Raw genomic sequence first — 23,733 nt, forward strand, 5'->3', positions numbered from 1 at the left:
CTTTCTCATGCTGCCAGTCTCCGCCGTCTGTAGTAGTCTGGGATAATGTCTGAGCCTGTGGAGCTGAGGGATTGTGTGTGTGTGTATGTGTGTGTGTCAGCCACTGCCGGAAATTCAGCATCTGGAATCCATTGTGACACAGTCATCCTGAGCCGAGCTGGAAGCCGAAAGAGCTTCAAGACTGCATGGGTACGTTTTTTTTCCTTCATGCTTGTGGGATTTTAAAATGCAAAGCAAAGTCAAAATATTCCAGCTCCCAACGTCTCTAATCCTCACAAGTTGACTTCACATTCTTCAGTTTTAAGGATCAAATTGTGACCTTTGTGCAGGAGCCGGGGAAAGCTCCTTCTTCCTGCCCTTTCAAATGGCACCCACCATTTCCAGGCACACGGCATCCAAAAAAGTTGGCCTGGGAGATTGCTGGCCCTGCCTCCATGCTACCAGGGAAGGATGTGTAGCCACTTTTCACCTCTTTGCACCACTCACATAGTGGTGAAATGACCACAAAATTAGCTGGCAACAGCCCCTCCAGAATCCCACATCTGTCTCTGTTACAGGCATTGTCCCTGTGCTGTCTGCCTCCTCGTGCCCTTGGGTGATCACACACTGGGAAGAAAGATGGAGAGCAGAGAGGGGAAGAAGGTAGAAAGGATGGATAGTGGGCTGCCATCGTGCAGATCCTTCAGGAAGAGGTTAGAAAGGGCGGATAGTGGGCTGCCATCGTGCAGATCCAGCTGAGCAGGCGTGGGACTGGTCTAGGTCACCCTGGGGACCATGCCAACCCTCCGCTGCCTCCAGATTGCCAGCAGCACATGAGGATTTTTACCCTTTTGGCATTGCTGAGCTCAGTTTTGCTATATTTTAGAGAGAAGTTTCTCTCCAAGGTTTTTAGAGGCTGCAACATGATGTGTCTGTGCGGCAGGATGCGGGAGCCAGAGGGTGGATTCAGCGGCCGTGGCTGAAGGCCGGTGCACACCACAGGGACTGGGAGAGGAGCTGGAGCATCACCCGGCTGTGGTTCAGCCTTGATACCCACAGGGCTAAAGAACAGCTGCCACCTTTGTGGCACATGCTGCAAGGGTCTACAGTGGCATAAATCTGAGAATAAATACTTCACGCTATGGCACAGCCCCCCCCGGGTAATGCCACAATACATGGTGCAGTTGGGCTTTTCGCCTGTTGGAAGCTGTTCCAGAACCGCACGGCTCAGGTGGTGAGAAAGCCCCTGAGTCCAGCCTGAGCTGGTCTGTGGCCAGTTAACCTCACCTGTTCCCCTGTCAAGTTGCTCTTAAATAGCTCTTCTCTCTCTCGGGCATTATCTTCCCAAGTATTTATAGAAAGCAATTGGTGTACATTCTCACTTGTGTAGATTGAAGATGTCATTTCTCAAAATCTGTCTTTGAGGAACTCCCCATGTGACGTAAAGTCAGTAGTTCCTTTTTCTGCTGCTGGTTTGGTATTTCCCTTTTCAATGCAAAATTGGTGTTTTCTCTTTAGCTGGGGAAATTACTTAATCAACAGTTCCTTATTCATACTCCTTTCCTCCAATTTATTTTCTTTTCCTGATGATACCTATCCAAAGGCTTTACTGATGTCCTGGGGGCTGAGATCTACCACATTCCTGTTGTTTAGAAAAATCACATATCAAGGAAAGATTCTGTTAGTGTAACAGGTGTTACCTTTGATAATTTGCAATATGCATTTATTCAGTTTTTCTACATCTGAATATGAAATGACACTTCAGGCACACTCAGGTGCTATAATGGTTATTCCATGTATGAAATGCAGTGATGAAGATTTGAAGGAAACAGAAGATAGATAAAACATCCCGAAATTAGGTTTGAAGCAAAATAAAAATGCTGCAGGTTGTTAGAAAGTCCTCCATTCCAAGTGAAAAAAAAATAATCTGTGTTTCTCCTGGTAGATTTACTTTTGATGCATGACACTTGCAAGACTTTAGGTCTTGTCAGGATAAATGAAATTGTAGATCTAGTGAAGGAGACCCTCCTCTAAAACCCATTATTTCTGCCTTTCTCAAACTTTCTGGTCAACTTTCCTCCTCCTCTCTTGTGAGCTGCCGAGCTGGCGGGTTTGGTGCCAGCTGCTGGAGAGCAAGGAAGACTCTGCAACTACAAACATGAATGCTCTTATTTCAAAACACCAACATAAACAGCAGAAGGCTCTGCACGTGTATGATGAGCCTTTGGGGGTGGAAGTGACTTGATCTGCCTATCCTTGATCAGAGTCACCTTGTGCCAAAGACACAGCAGAGAGTCAGATCTAAGCCCCCAGGAACCACATGGGGTTCAATGTGGGACTTCTAGAGCTCAGCACAGTTTTTCCAACCTTGATGTCCAAGCTCATAGCAGGTCAAATAGTAGAAGTTGCATAGAAATGTCTTCTTTCTCTCCGCGTGCTGCTTTCCATGCCAGTCACTTTGGACATCTCTAAAGCAAGTCACCTGGAGCGCAGCGTGACAGCCCCATGGAGGGTGACCAGCACAGGAAACCCAAACAGCTCTTTCTCTGTAGATACAAACCAGGGTTTGCTCACATGTCCTCTTGTGTACTGCTCTAACGTACAACTTCATGTGACTAATGAACAGCAGGGACCACCCAGGTGTCAGGGTTGAATGTCACTCAGTTCCCAAAACGGACTTAGTGATTCTGATATTCCTCAGCTATCAGCTCCCTTGATCCTGCCATGGAATTGGTGCCAAACTCCAGCCAGCAAGTGATCAGTGAGAGATGTTTAAACTGAGAAAACAAATAAACCCTGGTGCATTCTGAAGGGGTACAGATTTTCACTGTGTATGAATCTTGACAACATACATTATGTCTACATTCAGCAACAAATCTGTTATCTCCTGGCCTCAAGAACATGCCACAGATGCAAGTTACAGAAAAACAGCTGCTACAAAAAGGGGATGTGTAAGTAGTTACCAGGAAAAAAATCCACAAACTTAAACAAATGTGAACTACTATTACGTCTCACTGCTTACCACAACAGAGAGAGCAAATCTGTTTTAGAAGGGAAATAATGCAAAGCACTGATCTCCAAATCAGTAACATCCCAGCAAGACCTCCCATAGGAACAAAAGAATTAGAAGTAACAGGGAAAAAAAGAACAGGGCAGACAACATTACCTGGGCCGTGTGACCAGACCTAGAATCCCATACTTACAATGAAAACATTTACTGATTAAACCGCTTCCACTCTGGCACTGTCACTAGTGGCACTGCTGTGTGGGCCTTCCAGCATCTCTACTGTGAACCTGTGCTTACCACAGGCTGATGACACCATACAAAGCGAGGTCTGCTAGATATGGTCTTCAGTACACTACCTCAATTACAAAAATCACGCTTTCTAATCAACTGTATAGTTATGGTTTAGGAGAAGGAGCTAGATCTGGAATTAAAAATGCCACAGCTTTTAATTTGGCCCCTGGGAACATTGCCTGCTGCAGATTTGGGCAGGGGTTATTAGGTTACACAAATTGCCATGTGAATATGTAACTAGAAATGAAGTGGGTCCTCGAGCACACAGAACTTGGCCATCTCTCCATTGTAGGATTGCTCTTTGAAAGACTTGAGTGGAAGTGGTCAGCTTTTGGCCATAACATCATGTCAATGGAAAACAAAAGCCAGTGAATGAGATTTTGACACTGTACCTGATAAATGATCTTCAAAGTGGAACAAGAACTGGACTGTACAGAAATTCATTACAAAGCATTATACAACAGGCAACGTATTCTGACTCTCGGGTCTTAAAATCTCAAAATGTAGCCAGCTATTTGTACTCTCGGCTTTTTATATTTTCTATAATTACTTCAGCCCTTGCCTCTTGATAGATATTTCTGCTAAAAGCTCCTGGAGGGACTTGCCAGCTCCATTCCTTGTGTGACAGTAAAGTCTCCAACTGTCTATGTTTGGACACTGGAGTCTCAGGGTTGGAACTATTCATTAATGATGACCTTGGCTGCTGCAATGACATATCGGGCTCTAACATCTTGACTTCTTCCACTTCAGAGATGGGAGGGAATCTGCCTCCCAGCCATCTAATGGTTATGTGCTGAGGAGTTTTCTGCCCAAGTCTTTGTGGGCACATGAAGTTTACGAATATGTGAAAAAGAAAATGCCATATATCATTTTCTCCTGCCTAAATATCTGCCACATTATAACTCTGTAATTGCTCAGCTCTTTGCAATATAAAATGAACAGCTCAGGAAAATGCAGACAAAAAGCTCCACAATTCCCCAAAGAACCAAAGATGGGAACAACATATTCTGAAAGTTCATCCTCAGCAGCCAAACTCTGATCCAACACAGATGTAGTTGAATATTGTAGATGGAGAAGATTATAATTTTATATATTGTTTCTCTTGCTTTATCATTCTCTGCATTTTTATGGGCTACCCACATCTTGCTTCATGTATGAATGTAAATACATATGTAAATGAATACTATTGTGCAAAGTCTTTTTCTGATCTCAATAATGGGATGTTTTCATCCTAGGGTTAGATGTACAGCATACTAAACTGCACGCTTTTGACTTTTGAGTATTATGCTATTTCCTGGTAATAAAAATATGCAACCCCAGTTTATTGCTCTCCATTTAACAAAGGAAATCAATGTTTATTTTGTGTGTCTGAAAAGCACAAACTCAATTAAAGGAATGACCATCGAAATACTGAGTCAGGAGCTCATACACAGACTTAATCGCACATGTGAGAGAAACCCCCCTGGAAGACTGATTATACTGCTGATCAAGAATGATGTCAAAATCTATTAACTTCAACAGGAACAAAAACTGGCCAAATCTTCAATTGCTCAACCAGCCTCTCCAGGCTAAGAGTTGGCAAGAAACTTCCAGCATCTGCTGCAGGATCCCATGTTCTACTGTGTCTACAGAATTGCTCCTTCCACAATAGCCCACATCTGCGAAGACCCCCTGCTGCAAAGGGCAGCCGGCTGGATCCGGGTACCCAGTGGTGCATAGCTGGGATACCTCAAGGAATTCATCCATTCTTTTGGTATTATTTTTATTGAATTTGAGCAATATGCAAGAGCGGGCAAAGGTCGGAATTGAAAATGGCCAGTTTTGCCTTGTAACACTGAAAGATGGTGGCAATTTGCAGAGCATTCATTACGTATTTCCCATTTACAAATATGGCAAGCTTCAAAAATGTCTAATGTTGGTTATATAAAGTATCACTGGCAAAGTTTAGCAGGCCTCACTCTAGCAGTTCTATGTCTGATTTTTAACACATGAAAAATAGAAGACTTTTGCTGGGACAGACAGTATATTCTGCATCATCTTTGGTAAAACTGAAGTCAATGACACAATTTTTGAGTTTTGTCATTTTCAGTGTGATTTAGACATGGCCACTTTCAGACAAAAAATACATTAGGTAAGACAAAAACCCACATTGGGCGTTACAACCCATAAGGGTGGCCTGTTCCAGTCCCCTACTACTGATGACTTGCGTAATCTGATGATCAAACCTATTGAAACTACACAACATACTCTGTTTTTCAATTTTACAGACAGTGATGTAACTCCAAAACAAGCAATGATTAATGAAGTATCATTCGTCCCACCCAGTGCAAGAAATGTCACACTGCTCCAAGCTTTGCTATTAGACTGAAAATGTGTCTCTCGCAGAGCTTCTGCAACGCTGTTTCTGTCAGAGACGTGACAGCTGGTCTTCTCTGCCCCAGCAAATTTTATGTAATATGGTAGGGATGCTCTAGGTACATCTGGAGAATGACTCAAGTGGTTACCATTGGGTAAATGGTTCCTTGCTCAATATCCAAAGTCATTATATCTGCTAGTTTTTGTGTTTTCTTTAAAAACCAACAGAGTTATCTCATGCAAAGCCACCGCTGAAAAGGAAGTTTCAAAAGAGAAAATATATGGATTTGGGAATGTCTCATTTTGTGGAAAGGTGACTCTGTCATGTCTCATGTATCAAAGACTATCTCGTGTCCCATGACTGACTGCTGTGGGACGGGTGCACGAACTCCGGACCAGGAATTCCCATGGAAACCTCGTAAGTTCAGACAGACTTGTTCACTGCTCGGCTTCATCACCTCTCATCCTCATTAAAGTAAAAACATCATATAAACCAGGATATTGCTCAGTAAAGCTTCCTCTAAATTAACTTGTACTGAAGGAGTGAGAGAGGAAAAAGAAAAGGAGAAAGCCGAAGAAAGGCACAAGCAAATGCACAAGTAAAGCTGCTGTGAGAAACGTATCTGCTTCCAGGGCCACGCAAATCAACAGCGGATGTTTTAGATAATCCTTGTGCTGTAACTTGACATGTCAAAGTGCAGTTCTGACCTACAGCCCTTCACTTTTTCTCCTCTTAAGAGGGTAACAGGAGATCTTTCTGTCACCCAGTGAAATTTCTCTTCAAACGCAATGCTAGCACTAGTAATTTGATATATATCAGCCTCTCAAACTGATACATAACAAGGGGTTGAAGAGATAGAAATCCCTCCATGCTTCGATACTGTTTTGGGGATTTATTAGGACACTTCCATGGGGCAAAAGATGGCACTGAAATGCTCACAGCAACCCACAGCCCCCGGGGTCTGCAGCACGTGGTGTCCTTTGAATGGCCACTTGTGACAAGCACAGTGGGAATCGGGGTGAACGAGGCTGACATGCACAGGATTGATCTCTGTTGGTGTCACAGCTTTTTTTTTTGCAGATAACATAACTAAAATGGTTTGCTGAGAAGGCAGTTGGGCTCTAATCCCTAATGGCAGAGCAAATGTGACATGAATGAAGCTGGCAAAAAAGCTTTGCAAAAGCACAGTCATTCAGCAAGTTACTGGATTTAATATTTTTGTCAGCAAAAAGTGGCAATTATTTCTTCACCCATGGGATCTCTGTCTTCTCCTCCTCCAGGCAATAGAGCAACGTTTACATCCTGGTACTCCTCCAGAATGCATTTAAGTGACATGACAGAAACAAGAGAGATATCTTGATTTTGATTAACCTTCATGTACTGAAGGCAGGAAAACATTAAGTCCAAGGAAAGTTCCAACTGAAGAGGAATTTCTTCAATGTCTTCATCTTTCTAGAAGCAGTTTATCATTTTACTCAGCTGGCCTAGCATGGGGCAGCACTGAGGTGGTGAGCTGGCAACCAGTAGCATTCCTTGGTAGGATCATCACTGAAGCAACCAAACTGAACAAATATGCCTGAACTGCAAGCAATAACCTCGGCACACTGAAGATTCAAACTGAGTCTTGAGGTCCATTCTCAATTAATCCTTATTATATCACGTTGCTGCACTACAGGTATAGGATAAGGCTCCACTCACTCTCCATCATCACATCTTTAACAAAAGTACATATGAGTCGAAAAGCACTTTTGTCCCCCAATAGGTTTAATCAATTCTTTCCTTAACAGAGGTTGATTTTCCTGGTTGTTCTCCTGCCTGCATAATGAAAAATACTGTAGTAAGGAAGAAAATGCTGCAGCGGCTCCTGCTTATAATGAAAACCACATTGTGGCAGAGCCCTGAGGACTGGCTGGGGGAGGTGGAGGCAAGGGGCTCTCTGGCTCTGCTCAAAAGTATGATTCAATAAGTCATTTCCAGGGTAAACATATAAATCTGTCCTTCTTGAACAGAATCCAAACAATCAGAAGTATCCCCCTTGCTTTATTCAAAATGCCTCTGCTGCTACTGAGGAAATAAAAGGAGTGGACAAAAACAAACACCCTTCGATGGAAGTTGAAAAAGAAAACATCCAGTGTGAATGTTCAGATGGCCACTGAGCAACTTTGCTCAGAGGCTGAAGTTCTGGCTGCCGCGGATGTTCCTGATAAATATCCTACCTCACTACTGGCATCATGTGTGCACTGATGTTGTTGTTCAGAGTGTTAGGATTAGATGTTAGGATGGATGCCCCAGAGAAAAGAAAAAACAGAAGGGAAAGAAGAAGAAAAGAATCAACAATTCTTCCCCTGCAGCAAATCTGGTTTAGCTAATGTGCAAGTCTGGATTTGTTCAGAAAGCAGAACCTACTATCGCATCCTGTTTTAATCAGTGTGCCCTGCTGAGAAAGTTGAAGACTGGCTCAGTCTAATGGTGAAGATCAAGAAGAAAATTGTTTTTATGAGGGTCAAAACTGCAGTGCAATCTTCAGTGTCAGATTAAAAAACCAACTCTGATAGATTTTGCATTGCAACAAAAGGCTATTGAGCTGTCATAATGCAAGCTCTCCAACCGCCAAAATCTAGGCCTGTGTATATCATTGAAAAAGCCACTATCTGCTACAATTAGTGTCTGGTATGGCTCACCCTGCTGTAAACCTGGTGTCTTTATGAAAATCTTGTCAGACCTAGTGCTATTGTCTGCCATCTTGTTTAAAAAGTTGATCCTCTTTGTTATCTTTAAGACCTTATTTTGCAAAGTCAGTGATGATCTTAGAGAGCTGGAGTTACAATGAAACACCAGACGTTACAGAGGTGTTCACCTCTGGATAGTGATTCAAACTGGCATTTAAAAATGGTGATCCTTGAAATCACCTCTGTAGCTACGTTCTAGGATCCAGTTCTGTTGCAGAATCCTAAAATTTCTCATCATTCCCTACTGAGATGATACAAACAATTCTAAGTCTTCTACTATTGGTCTTCATTGGGAACACCAAGAACAAGACACAACGTTCAGCTTTAGCTCTTTCCCAAATTTTGCTGTTCCATGCTTTTCCTTGCAGGCCCTTCCTTTAAATACAAGGCTCAACCTACGCTGCTAGTTTAGCCCGGCTACACTTACAGATTGCCTGTTTAGACGGGTTTATAACCCAATAAAAGAAGGACTCAGAAGATGAGCCAGGTGCCCCAAAGTGTGGTTGTAGACAGCAGAAAGCCAATCAAGTCATGGCCAGCAGAAGTCAGGAAGATGCCATCAGACAGTTCATCCTCTCTGTGTAATCAGCTGGATTCTGCCCTGAGGATCTATACTCAATTCAGCAATGCAACTACAAGTCATTTTCCAGCAAACATGCATAGGCGACTGCTTATTTCTGTGGCTCTTTTACAACCTGGTTGATCTTACCAGTTCAAATCTGCCAATTTTAATGTGAATTGGTTAGCTAGAAGATGGTTTGGACTTTCTGTAGATACTCTTTTCCTTACTCGTGCTTACATGACTCCACTCTTGAGCTTACATTTATTGCAGAAGATTACGGGATGTAATTCCCAACAGTGCAAGACCTGACGCTACTTCAGCGGGTCGTTTCCGTCTTAAATACAACCTCTTCCTGCATTAGCTCAGTTGTATGTGTCACGAAGACGCACATGATCCCATCACTTGCCTGCGTTTCTGCGCACAAGGTGGGTGGCAGACAGCAGAGTGAGTAGTTAGGAAGGAATTAAATTTCTTCTCTCAGTCCTTTCACTAGAGAGAACATTTAGAATTGTTATTGGCATAGTCATGTGAAGTGTTTTCCAGACTAGATTTCATCAAAAGACTTCAAAAATAGTTTAGGGACATAAATTTAATATTTAGATGATTTTGCAAGGAACAGATTAATTCAGCCTTGCTTTAGAGCTGAAGTATATCCTAGCAAGAGTAGAATAAAGCCCAACACAATTAGTACAGATGGATCCTCATTATCTGAACTCAGATGGCTCACACAGAGTGTGTCAGGGAAACAGCCGCTTGGGGGGACCAGAAAGATGGATCTGTTCTCCTATATTGACAAGGGATAACACATAGCACCCACACAAGGAGGAGATGGAGGCACATGCGGGACACTACGGGAGGACATAAACACACAATGGGTTTGGCTGGGAGAGGGTGGGTTACTGTAGATACATGTCTGGGAGAGGGTTCACAGCTATTCCTGCAGAGGGAACTGCCTCCTCCTTCTGTTGGATACACACACCAGGTCAGACAGACATATTTGGCAGCTGTTTTATCATCTGAACATCTTTCACATCAGGTCATTCATGGGCAGCTTTGATGATTCAGTGGGGTTTATTCCCCAGTTCCCCGACATCCTTCCCTCCTTAACTGCTCTTTTCCAATGTGTAACTTGAAAGCACTGCTACAAAGGGCTGAAATTGTTTTTAGAGGCTCAGGATCCAATTCCCAAGTTGACAAGGCACAAGACATTATGATACCAAGCAAAGGAGTATCCAGCTATTGATAATGATCCAGATTTATGTGACTCACCTACATTTAGACAAAAAAAAAAAATAAAAATCAGTGGTGGAGCAACAGATTGAAATAGGATCCGCTAAAGCCCATTTAAACCCTGAACCATCTTCTCCTGGTCAAACTGGTGCTTTAATGGTAAAAGAAAATTCCACAACCTTAGTTCTAGGGTTCATCTTGGAGACACCTCTAAGTAGAAAGCACACTCGATAGGTATTTCGTGTTTTTGCTTTCATAGCTCTTTCTGAAGGTCAGGAGATCAGCTGCTCTGAAATCAGCCTGTTCTGAACAGTTTGCAGACTGGGAGCTTCAGCATTTTGGCTAGTGGGATTGTGACTGAAAGGGAAAACATGTGGCAGGGGGCTATATTGCAAAATTAGGCTTCCAGTCTACATCCATGGATACTTATTGTCTATTATTGCAAATTGCTGTTATATTTCCTACAAGAACAACTGCTGAAACACTGCATCCAGCTGCTAACAGCTGGGGTGCTGGGAAATGTAAAGCATGTGCTAAGCTGTTTTCTTGGAAACTTTTTAGATATCTAAATACAGTCCAAAAAGAGAAACAATTTTCACTGAAGATACCTTTCTGTTGTTAGTTTCCTCTCCCAAATGGCATTCTCCTGATGTCTCACTTTGTGGAAGGAAGCAGAAAGCCTTGCTGCAAACAGTTAGGATACTGCTTTACCACAAAAGATCTGGCAAAATGTTCTGTGGGTTTAGTTTCACTTTGAGCAGTACAGGATCAAAAGAGAAGCTTCTCTCTTTTCCTGAATCCAAATAGCAGAGCAACCTAACTATTTCCATACCCATAAGGCTAGAGCTGCATGAACATAACAAAATCTTATCAAACAGAAAAGATTAATTCACTTGGTTGCTATTGGCATGAGTAAGAACATTAATCAGCTGAGTACTGGAATGATTGAACATTGATTCCTGGAAAAGTTCATGATTCCTCAATGAGCTACAAACAATATTTCATCAGAAAATTCACATAGGGAAAAAGCATATTCTAATTCACTGTTTCTGTATTCTAACATGTATAAATTTATTCAAAAGGCATAGGATACATTTGTCCCAAGTACTCTACCCTAAATAGTGGAAATGAACATTTTCAGAAACTCATAGGATGAACTTTGACTTACAGTATTATTCCTCTAACAATTTTGTCCATATAAAACACAATCAACTGGCAAGCAACGCATTGTTAGAAAAGGGAAAATATAACTAATGTTGCTGGGTAGTATATTTTGTATTTCACTGTCCTGCTGGCACCATTAAAGCTTGGTTAGCTTAGGATGGCTAATTTGTTTTTGAAAGAATCTCCATCTGTGTAACATATTTTGTTAAATCTAAGCCAAATTCAGTAGAAAGGAATTGTATTTTTGCACGCGAGAGAAGGATGTATTTCCTGTTAATTTTGCAGACATGCCTTTTAATTTTCTGCCCAGTGAACTGAACTCAGATCTGTTAAAAGACAGTCAGTTACTGAAACCTCCTCTAAGTAGTCACTACAGTGAGAAACAAAAGCATTTTATTAGAGGTGATCCTTCAATAAAAGGGAAATGAGTGCTGGATGTAGCTGACTCAGGGCATAGTTCTTAGTTCTTTCTTTTGCCAAGAGGTTACCAAAGAAGGAAAGATTTTTATTGCATTTTGGTAGTTTCACTAGCAATACATACCACAGGACAATAAGAACTGGCAAAGAGGAGAAGGATCCTGGAATTGCTCTTTTGTTTTTGTTGGCTGCAATAAAAGCATTCAATCTCCTCTCAGATATGTTTTCTGAAGTGTCAAGTAACACAACAATAGAGTAAGAATTGCAAGGTAAAAAGAGTTGGAGTCTTCAGAAGCTAAATTTGTAAAGGGCAGGTCCTACCTGTCATGATCATCTGGGAGACCTCTTGTATGGAAAAGTGAAATATTTCATCACCTTTGGTTTTCAAGTGTGAGCTGAGAGGTGAGAAATGGGCTTGGGGCTGGGACAGAGACACTATAGGAGCTCCATCCTCAGCATCACACACCGCTTCCAGCTTTCTTTTCTTCCCAAAGCAGCTATGTATTTGGGATTTTTCCTTGAAAAGCTTATAGTCTCCATCTGTGAATTAACTCAGCTGCTCCCAGCTGCTCCCAGCTGCTGTAGATCAGGTAACTGACTCTGTTGTGGGGCCGAACTTCTCTTACCCATGGGTGACCCTTGGCTATATTTAAGGACTGTAGTCTTTGCTGCCTTCCTCACCCCTGCCCCAATTGTAGCTGACTGGATATGCTTATGAAGGAGGAATGTGTTTCTTTTTTTGTACATTTTGATCCATCAATTTAAAGGATGATAAGGAAGCTTAAGTTGGTTCAGTATTAGCAGCCAAATGGGGACCTACCAGGTTTAAGGCAATTAATAAGCTGTGGTTTACACTATTAACAGAATAGGGAGAAGAAGACTAAGCTCAGGGTTTGGATTTTGTTCTTCTGTAAAATAACTGAAATAGTATTTTTTCCTGTTAATGGAAAAGTACAGGAGCTCTGTCGCTAGGAGGAAAAGTGTGCTTTATTCTGAGTTGTGCTTTTTCCCCAGCCTGTCAAAAATACAGGGTCTTTCAAAAAGATGGACCCAATTTGTAATCAAAATCACTATGTGTTTGAAACTGGGTCCATCTTTTTGAAACATCCTGTACATTCAGATAGGCTGTAACAATTGAAGCACAAGCTATTTATGTGTTGCTGGGTATTTCTGACTTGAAATATTTGACAGGCTTTATGTTAAGTATGTGGGTTTAGTTTCTAAATGTCTCTCTCAAAGCCTCTCTTTCCCCTGCACCTGATTAAAAGGAAGGCTGTAAGAAATGAAGTGAGGAAGCTTGAAGGTTAAAAACATTCTAGGGGTTTGCCCAGAGACCAGAGGAGTACATAGGAAGCCTTCCATAGTATCAGCTCTTTTTACCTTCTTATTAGTACACTGAAATCGCCATATTAATTTTGTTGGTTCGTTTGTGGGGTTTTTTTAATTGTAAATGAATCTAGGATATTTTAAGGAAGAAGTTGCATTTAGGGATAGAGATCTCAAAGGTACCAGACTTAGCTAAGACTTCATTTGTCTTACAATATTTGCCTCTGCAGTTGATGAGGTAAGAAGCAATCACTTCATGTGTCTGAAGAAAGTTTACTTAGAAACCACCTTCCAGAGGCAGAAGATAAAACCCTTGCCCTGTTCAAGAAGAGCATCAGGCTGCCTGGTGTGATTTGTGGTGGGAAGCTGTGATTTACTGACCGCAGACTGGCGGGGGCTCAGGCTGGTGCCTTTGCTGTCGAGGCTCAGTGATGATGCCCTTGCCCTGAAACAACGCCCAATGTGTGCCCACGAACCCTGTGCTCCTGGAGCTGATGTCTGCAGGTAAGGCATTAAAAAGGTGGTCCTGATCCTCTCAAAGTCACTGAAGATCCTATACTACTTTTCAAAAGAGGAAAGGGTTTAGTTCTCATGCCCTAGTCAAATAGGTGTGATGGGGTTGATGGTTGCAGTTCTTGCAGAGGGTGCTCCGTGGTGTCAGCAGCACATTCAGGTAGCAAACCAAGTTGTTGCCCTGATGCTGCCCACAGTCATTAGCAGACTTGTCGATGGATGTCACCAATAGCCTCAGAGCTGGACAAAAGAATTTGTCCAGTTGTTTGCAGTGTTAATGCCATAATTTGGTTTGAGAGACACCATAAGCTCAATGGACTCTCTTCTTGTTTACATGCATATTGTCTCCTTGAGAGCTGCTGGGCTGCCCAGATACAACAGGAGAACCCCTGAGCTATTTAACATCATTAATGTACAGCATCCCAACTCCTGACTCCCCGATTGGATGGTAAAAGCCTTGGTAGTATGCTTTGCCATCCACAGGCTCTTTATAATAAAATTTTGCAAAACCAGCTAAGATGGGCCAACTGTGTAGCCTGACTGCACAATGTGATCAGGGTAATATTGCTGGTTTTTGCAAAGGTGAAGTTAGCAATAAAGCTTTGCATTTAACCTAGTGGGTTTCTCTGAAGTATTTCAGTAAGACCGCAAATTTGCTGGTGTAGAAACACAAGTAACTGTATAATATTTTGTTGCGCTTCATACAGCTGTGCTCAGTTGTTGACAATAAAATTTGGGAGAAAGCAGATGGTTTTGCAGTCCAGGAGCCTGGAATTCATTAGTGGAAATTTTCAGACGTGGGTTGGTTGGTTGGTGTTTCTTTTTTTTTTTTTCTCTTTAATTCCTTGGCTTAGCTGCAAGAAGTCAAAGCAAACAGAGCTGAAAATCCATAGTGAGGGGTGTGAAAGAGTTTCTTTGCTCTTTCACCAACGCAATGACTGGAGAGAAAAAACAAACACTAGAGAATTTCTTTTTCCTGGTTTGCTTTATCTGTGACAGCGAACCTTTCCTGAGAAGAGGAGCTCTTAAGAGCTTTGCTGGAATTCAGGTTTATTTGAAGAACACCAACATGATACTCGCTACTAAAGACTGTGGTTGTGCTAACCTCGTAAAGGAAAGGGGAGGAGACAGAAGTGATGTTAATTTATTCACTGGAGAGTTCAAACTGTGTAGTTTTTCCTACAAGGATCTTTTTCTCCTACACAGGAACCCTGCACAGAAATAAAAACTGCACAGCCAATGTTAACCTGTGACACCCCGAGTTGAGGCAGGAGCAAAGCTCTTTGATAATGTGGAGCCGTGTCCTGGAAAGACGGAGTTTTACGCTTGGACTTTTTAATTGGATACATTTGTTTTCAAGGCACTTAGTGAGAGCAAACTGCAGCATTTCAATAATGCGACTGCCTGGAAGAAGCTGGAGGTCGAATTATTTTGCAGGGAGTGAAAAATTCTTGACATGAGTAAAAGCACAGGAGTGCTGCAGCCCGGTGGCTGCGCTGCCACAGAGCTCTTAGCCAGGTTCTGCTTTGACCTCTCCCTTCTCAGAGCCTCCTACCTGTTTTTTCCGCTTTGTAGGTGTTTTTTTTAATCCATTCCCACCATCTAGATTTGTTGCTCCAGGCTCACTCTATTTGGGGGGGCAATGGCATTCTCCCAGCTCCTGGCAACTCATTTCTAGAGCATTTACCTTGAGGTCCTGTGCCCCAAGCCTGCCACAGGAACCACCTTTCTCTGCCATGGTACTTCCCGGTATCCTTTAGACAACAAATATTTCCTGCCTTGTTACACTCCTCTGATGCTAAACAGCAGGAGAGGCTGGGCTCTGGTCCAGGGCCAACAGCTTTCTGACAAGCACGAGCGACACAGTAACAAATAAATAACAAGGTTTTGGGGAGGCACCTTTTCAATAAGTAAAGGGGAGGTGGAGAGAGAAAACACACACGTGAAACCTCTCCTGCTAAAATATCTCAGCACACGCTGTGGATCTGCTACAAAGAATATTTCAACATGTGCTGCTGGAGGCTGTGTTGCTCGGGAATGCCCAGGTGGTTTGCACACACCTACAGTCTGGGAAATCCTTTCAGCCTTATGTAAATACAGGCTAACAAAGCTACTTTGCCTGGGACTTTAAAAGTGTTGGGTAAACTTCTCTGGATTGGGAGGCTCAGGTGGCTTCTTTTTTTTGGGTGGGGGGTTGGTTTTGGGGTTTGTGTTTGTTTTTTTTTTTTAAATCCCTGTTTCTGCTTCTCATGGATTCTCTTGGATTTCCAAGCTGGGTTAGGTGTTACCCTCCTATGCAGACATGGGGGGATCAGATCCAATGTGTCACAGCAGCCTCAAAGCAGAAGTCCTGCCATGAAAAAGCTTTGCCTGTATCCGGACAGGACAATGACTCTTGCCGATAAGAGCTCAGGTCTAGCTACACCCCTCGGCAGCCCTCATCTCTAATCTATAGTGTAGAGAAGGTGCTGCAGCTTGTTACTTCGCTTAACGTTTGTTCTCCTCACTCTGAGGCAGCCAGTAAACAATGTGACTCAGAGAAAATGAAATTGGATTTAGTTTTTTTTCTGTAAACCAGAATGAGTAATTATGGCAGATAATAACCCTCCAATTCTTGGAAAAGGCAAAGACTCTTAGCTGGGATTTCCTTAGCATGACCCAGTTCAAAAAGCAAATAACATTTCATAGAAATCACTGCAAAGCTAAAGCAGCAAATTGCTGGTTCTTAGTGCCAAGAGTGCTGGTGCTTGCTGGGCAAACCAACACTCTTCCCTAAGAGCATTGCCTTCGGTTCCCAGCACAGAAATTCTCATTCCAACTCCAGTGGCAGATGCAAGACAGACTGTGAAGCTGTTCTTTCTGCCTTCTTTTAGTGCTACTTGTTGTAAATGAACTCAGAAGATATGTGATATAAAATAGAATAGTTCCTTATTTTAAAATTTCTCATGAACTTGGGGTGTCCGTAGCACATACAAGTTAAAACCACATCAATTTAGGATGTGTAGAAGTAATTTCAAATTTTCCTGCCAGGTGGATTTATAAATGCATGTATTTCTGTTCAATGTTGGCCTCTTCATGCCTTTAACTCAAACACAGATAGGTGTTGAATTAATTTGATGTAATCACACTGTATTATGACATATCTGAGCCCAAGCTCTGAACCTGAAGTGGCTGTGTTGCATTCAGATGCTCTCTAAGGCTACAGCAATGCCCCGTGTGTAGCTGTATAAGCACCAGTTTAAACATTGCAATGGTTAGAAGGCTTTAGCGCTACTTCCCTTAAAAACAAGGGCAGAACCTTCATAGCTCATAAAACCGGAAGAGTTTTGTGACCATCCCCTCCGCCTGCTGCAGGACCCAGTGGTAACTGCCTTGACGTGGAGCTGATGTCCCGCAGCACAATCAGTTATGGGGGTGGAGGAGAGTCTGGTGCAAGCAGCTGTACAAATAAGGGGTTTTAGCTGTTTTGGTTTCAAGTTTGCCAGACAGTTTTGGTTGACTGAATTGAAAAGTGCCTGCATTTGCTGTCAAAATGCACAGCTTAAATAAAAGGTTTTGGATTTGACTTGAAATTAAATGTTATGGTTGGAGGAGAATATTTTTAAAGAGTAAAACCACTGCATTTACAGAAAATAGAAATATCTACTCTTCTTTGGCTTTCTGGCAACTCTCTCCTCCCCCGCACCGCTCAAATTCTTTGCTAAATTTTGTCCAGGTTATGGAGACCATGATTTCGTCTCCTACTTGTCTAGATACAAGGATGGGACAAGCTGAGGACAATGTTTTGCTTAAAAGTTGAATTTCCTGTTTTCAGTCAACCTACAGTTTACCACATTCAGTGTGTTTACACCAAAATAATCGTAGCCCAATGACAATACCACAGGCGACTTTGGTTGCTACAGTGTGTCTGAATGAACCTAAAAAGAAATTTTAAATTTTCCTGTAACACAAACATCCTATGCTGAATAGGAGGGAAAACGGTATTTTAAGAATTAAAAAAAAGAAAAGGTGGGGGTAGGAAAATACAAGGAATTTTACTGGCAGTAGAACAGCACAATTCATAGCTCGGTCACAGCAGTTGTTTAACTGTGCGGTTTGCAGAAGCTGTCAGGGGACAGATTTATGGCTGGACGTGAGCGCGACTGAGGGGTGGCAGCAGCAGAGGTGGCTGGTGTGGGGTGGGGGACGTGGGGTGGGACCCTGGGTGATGCAGTGGGGGAGCTGCTATGTCGCTGCCCAACATTTCCTCCATTTCACGCTAACTGAAGGTTGAATTCCTGAATGCTTGTTCTAGGTCGTACAGCACTCTGGTTCTGTTAATTTATCAACATGTAACTTATATTCCGCAGTCTCTATTGCCCTGTCCTATAGCAATACTATGTAGGTAGTGAACAAATTGATGCCCTGTGTTATTTCTTCTTAAATTCTTCCTAATCCCTAGTACAAAGGAACTACACAAGAACCAAACTGGTTCTGCATATGGCTGGTGATAGGAAAGTTATCTTGAAATCCCCTCTGTGCAATGTCTTTATTTCTACCAATGCAAATGTGCCCAAACCTGATTTTGATAACTGGGAGATTATGGCAGATCTAATAACCCCAAAACTCTAGAAACAGAGATATAGAAGGGGCATTGATTGGCAGTGAGAGAAAATGAATGCTTCTATTTAAGCACAATTTATGCCATTTTCCTTCGAATAAGCTGCCAAAAGAACAAGATCATAAGCTGCTACAAAAACAACTTAAAGTAGCTGTAGCTGTGATTTGTGTCAAGCATTCAAAAAGGAAAAATATAGAAACTGTGGGCAAGAGCAGATTTCAGTGCAATAGCTGTGACTCCAGGACTGAAAATAACCCACCTGTAAGATGAGTTTCCTTCAATCAGTTGCTAAACAATAGCATCACATAATGTAACATAACTGTTAATGTATTTATTAAAGCTGGGGAATCTGGTCACCTGGGGGCATTTAGTGGTGGTTGGGCATGAGGTACTTTATTTTCAGCCTCTTTTAAAGTAAGTATTAACACAACAGCCACAATATTAAATGTGCCAGTCCGAAAAATTACTACTGTATCTTGAATCTGGGTCTCCACATTTATTTATTTTAATCACAAATGGGATCAAAAGGGGAAGAAGGGTAGTGTTTAAGTCCCCTGTATGTAATTTTTTTGATGCCTATCTTGATTGCACAAGGAAGTGGTAGGGAGAGCAGATTTGAATGAGTGAAGTAAAGCCAGATGGATCTTATTATATGGGCTCCTTTTAGAAATTTGGATTTGTTTTCTGTTAGTCTAGAACTGCTGATAACTGGAGCTGTATGGAAGCAACTCATATTCCCACCACCTTTCTTCCCTCCAGCTCCTTCCAGTTGCTGCTGCAGCAACTTCTTGCTGAGCAGTGGTGACAGAAGCAATGTTGGGGGGTGACAGGGTGGAGAAAATTGGGCTGTTGTTCAGCATCCCTTTGCCTTGCTTTGTGGAGAGTGCAGGTACGTGTTCTGGAAAACAGCAGGTTTTGATTTGCAAAAAATAGAAGCTTTTGCCAGAGAACTGTCTAAAGGGCAAATCGGAGGGCAGCCAGCAGCAAAACTATTTTCTAGCTTCAAAGGTGTTCCTTTCAAAGGCCAGTTTAAATCCTTGAAGTATTAAAGCTGTGAAAACAAATAAAGAGAAGAATGGAATGAAATTGTTCTCACCAAAATAGCAAGCCGGGTTCATACGCTTAGAAATAAAATGAAGCAGAGCAGCGCAGAAGTTGCACTTCACCCCGCTCTGTGGTGTTGCGTGAGCCAGCACAGCTTGGGAAGTGCCGAGTCCTTGCACTTGGAAGGTGGGTGCTGCCAGGAGGCACCTCCGGGAACGGGGGAAGGAGCGCGAGGTTTTCTGTTAGTGCCGAAGTCAGAGGCGATGCTGTGGCCAGTCCCGTGGTGTGATGGAGCAGTGTGAGCCACAGGGAGCAGCTGCGGTACCTCTGCATTTTACAATCCTTGTTCAAATTCTTTCAGTGAAGCCATAATTTGGTGTATACTGGAAAGAATTAAGGATTTCTTTTAATGCTTTCTTTACTTTTGGAATTTAAGCTCCTTGACTTCTTACGGGGGATGCTTTTTTCAGGTATTTTAAGTAGATAGCCTTGCTCCCTCCAGCCCTATGTAATCTGTGAGAATCTTGTATTTATGAAAAATACTGACTGGACAGTCCTGATTCCCAGAAATGTGTCAGGGAGGGCAGGTACACAGATAATCTGTATTGCTCTGTCTCACTCTTGACCTCAAGGACCACACAACAGGCTGGGAAAACCCAGCACCAAAAGCCAGCTTACTTGAAAAACCTACAGACTTTTCCAAACATTTCTTTTTCTTCCTGACACATCCCATTAACTTTTTTGCAGCTCCTGTTATGAGGCATTTACATCAAAAACTCAGGAAACCACTTAATACTGTTTAAAACATAGTGCTTTAGAGGATTTTTTATTAAACGTGCCTTTGTATTTTTGAAGTATTTCAAATCTAGTTAATTAGCTGGGTTGGGTTTACATTACAAATGCTGATCACAATTCAGTTGAAAAGCTATCATTGAATTAAATCACAGTCACCTAATTTCTCAGTCACAGGCATGACGTTTATTCACATTTATGCGTAATTCCTCCTAACACACATAATTTTTAGCATTTCAAAGACAAGCTGTCTGGCAGCAAAGAATGATGATTAACGCGCCTCCATTCTCAAATGAAAGGCTGTTAATTAGCATTATGTGCTCTTAAACTGAAAACACCAACTCCTTAGTCCTAGACAGATCCCAGCTGACTTGCTAGTTGGCACCTCTGCCGAGAGAACTATCAATATAACAAACATGTTTTCCTCTCCTTTGAACTTCTCAGCAGAAGCAAGCTGTCGCTCTCTTCACTTCAAAGGCCCTTACCGATTATCTTCCAAACTCGTGGAGCGGAGGTGGATGCTGGAGCGCCCGGCCTTTCCTCCGTCACTGTGTCCTGTCCCAAAGCAGACAGACGTGATGCTACGCACAACCTGGCCTCCTCCAAACCAAATGCCAGCAAGGTCAGCCCTTACATTTATATGTTTTTGTTTTTTTTTTTTCTGTTGGTGAAATTCAGCTTCACTGGAGTGACTCCTGGTTAATAGGAATCACCATTATCAGACTGGGAAGAAACTGGAGAACAATCCAGATCACGCTGGCACCCCAAATACTGTTGAGAGCCTTGGCAGGGAATAAGTCTATTCCATTTAGTTAAAATTAAAGTGGTGGTGACGGGAGTGATCAGCTTTTCACAATGTTTTAAATATTTTTATTGGGAGTAATACATAAAAATTGCAGAAATGGAGGAGTCTAGTTGAAGAGGATGATGGTGTGTAATGTAGAGTGGCAGCTTTTGGTCTCTCAACTTCCACATTTCAAAGCAAGAAAAACTCTTAAAGGGAATCCTTCCTAGTGTTCCTTTTCTCCAGTTTGTTATTTCTTTACATATGTAAAAAACTAAATTGTCATTGTTAATACAAGAACTTGTGCTGTGTATTCTAGTATCATTCTAGCAACAGGCTATTAGTTCTCAGAAAATGTAGTAGCCACTCAACCAGCAGTCCAAAAAGCATAATTTAAAAGGAGTTTTATAACACAGCTATAGTGCTGGACTTGGAAGGGACTTCCATTTGGTCACCCATCACCCATAGATGGAGCACTCGCTTTAGTGGTTCCTCACAGGACAGGGTCTGCTCCAGCAGTGTCACCAGCAAAGAGCCAGAAACCAGCCCCTGCAGCCTGCTCTGTTGTGGAACTGCTCCTCCCAGTTTTTTCCCGATATTTATCCTATTTCTCCCTTTTTGCAGTTCGTATCCACTACTGCTTTTTTCCTGCCCCTGTTTACTAATGAGTGTTTTGGTCCTTTTACTCCCTGGGACAACTGAATCTCCTGAAACTCCTCAGTAGGAAATTCAGTCTCCTTCGGTGTTTAGTCTGGAACAGAACAGGGTATTGAGATATGTATCTGAATCTCTTGAATATGCAAACGCAGACTGAAATATCTGTCCTTAAAATGCTGCTGTCTGCTTTTCAGGACAGGCCATCCATGCTGTAAGAACCAGTACCTGCATGAGGCTCAGAGAGAGCCTAAGCACAAATCCCCCTTCTGTCCAGCCATATCCTGAATGATTTTCATTGCTCCCCACCTTTGCCTAATGCTTCCCCAGGCAACCTCCTTGCTAAAACAGTGACATGGTATTCTCCATACTGTTCCCTACTATCTCCTAGTTCTATTTTTGATCACTTGTGTGAAGACAGAAAAAAGAAAGCAGTAGCTGGGCAAAAACTCCTGGTCCCCAGAGTATCACTCGGATTTGTGTTCAGACTTCCATGGGAAGCTGCATCAGTTGATCTCCTCATTGCTTCTCAGATGCCCGTCTCTTATAATATGAAAATGGTAACCTTTGAGTTACAAACTCTTTGTCAAAAGTGCTATCTGTTTGGGGTTTTTTAATGGTCTCCTGAGAAGAGCACTTTTCCAGAGTACAGCAGAGTTGCTATATCCTTCTTGTGTTGAACATGGTAGATGATACTTTCACGTATGTTGGTTTTTAGACTTGAACAAGTTTTAAGGTGAGATGGGATCAGTTTGATCATCTGAGTGCTGTAAAATCTGTTCCTTCGAGCCAAACAAACTAACCAGTAAATAAAATTAGTGTATTTTCCAATATACTCCAAAAATTCATGAAGAAGTCAAATGGCTTTAGGCAGATGAGTCTGGGAAGTGTTGACTGATAAGTTATCAAAGTGACACTTTAACCACTAACTAATGCAGTTCATACTTGCAGCTGAGTCTCATTTTTGTTTAGTTTTCTTCCCTGGGGATGTCACATGGAAACATGAAATGTCTTGCATGAGTGAAATTTTGGGCTCTGACTTGCGATCTTTGGCAATTAATGTTGCACTGATGTTTAAAAAAAAAAAGTGCTTCTTTTCCTTTGTCTGCACCACTTAAAATTCATATCGTACAGGGAGAATACAAATAAAAAGTTTATCTTTACAGTGTATAATTTCACATAAATAGCAAGGCTACTTAAAGAGCATAGCTGAGATGAGGAATGTCCCCCTTCGCTTGGACTGGACTGGGGGAAACGAGAGCAGAGATTGCTTCAGAGCAGGAGCGCAGCAACCTAAACAGATAAGACAAACTGGAATGAAGTGTCAAAATGCCTGATGTCACACAGCAGGCAGTGACAGAGCTGGGACTAAATGGTGACAGATCATGGGTCTGGTCTTATTCTGGGGGGTGCGGGGAAGGAAAACAAAATTGTTTTTTACAGAGCACAGTGTGCGTGGCTGTTTCACACAGGCAGTAGAAAACACGATTTATTCCTTCTTATAAACTAATTTAAAGCAGACTTTTAACATTTTCTTTATTACTTGAAAATATTTTAAATCTAAGTTTTTGCCTTAAAATTGAGACATAGTTTCTCTTTCTTAAAGGAGCACAAAATGCTTGGGTTTTTTTTTGTGTGGTTGAAATGATGATGTTCCAATCATTATCCTTCATTCAACCTCTCCATCAACACAAAAAGTGATGAAATTTGAAGGAACCAGTACTTTATACAAAAAATGACTTACAAAAGAAATGCAAGAAAAAGTGAGCTCTTAACTCCTAGCTTAAACAAGACGCCTTGTGCTTGAGTTTCAGTAACTATGTATGAGGTAACGAGGATCATCTGTATGAAATATTTTGAGGCTTTTTAATAAGGAAGGAGAAACTTTGAGCAGACTGAATCATCATGAAACTTTACGTATTTTTAAAAAGATGCTCAAATTGCAACTCAAGCTACTTCTGTGAATGCCGCAGTCCCAAGCACACTGCAAGGCGCTCGCTTTGCTCGGAGGAGGCTCTCTGAGATAAGAGATCACAGGTTTCTGCAGCAGAAGATAAAAGCTCAGGTCTGCAGGACTCCTGCGCTGAGCTGCGCTGCAGATGACGCCCGGCCCAGGGCCTGTGGCCTCCCTCACAGTGTCTGACCCCCAAACGGAGCCCAGCCGGGAAGAAGAGGCTGGAGCAGGCTCCTGGAGCCGATTTGCAGTTTCTTTCTTGCCAAATTAAACGGAACGGACCGGACCACACAGACTGACCAGTTTAGTCTGCTACTGCGGGACAGGCCGT

This window comes from Streptopelia decaocto, assembly GCF_964273445.1.
Source record: "Streptopelia decaocto genome assembly, chromosome: 12".
Classification (NCBI taxonomy): domain Eukaryota; kingdom Metazoa; phylum Chordata; class Aves; order Columbiformes; family Columbidae; genus Streptopelia; species Streptopelia decaocto.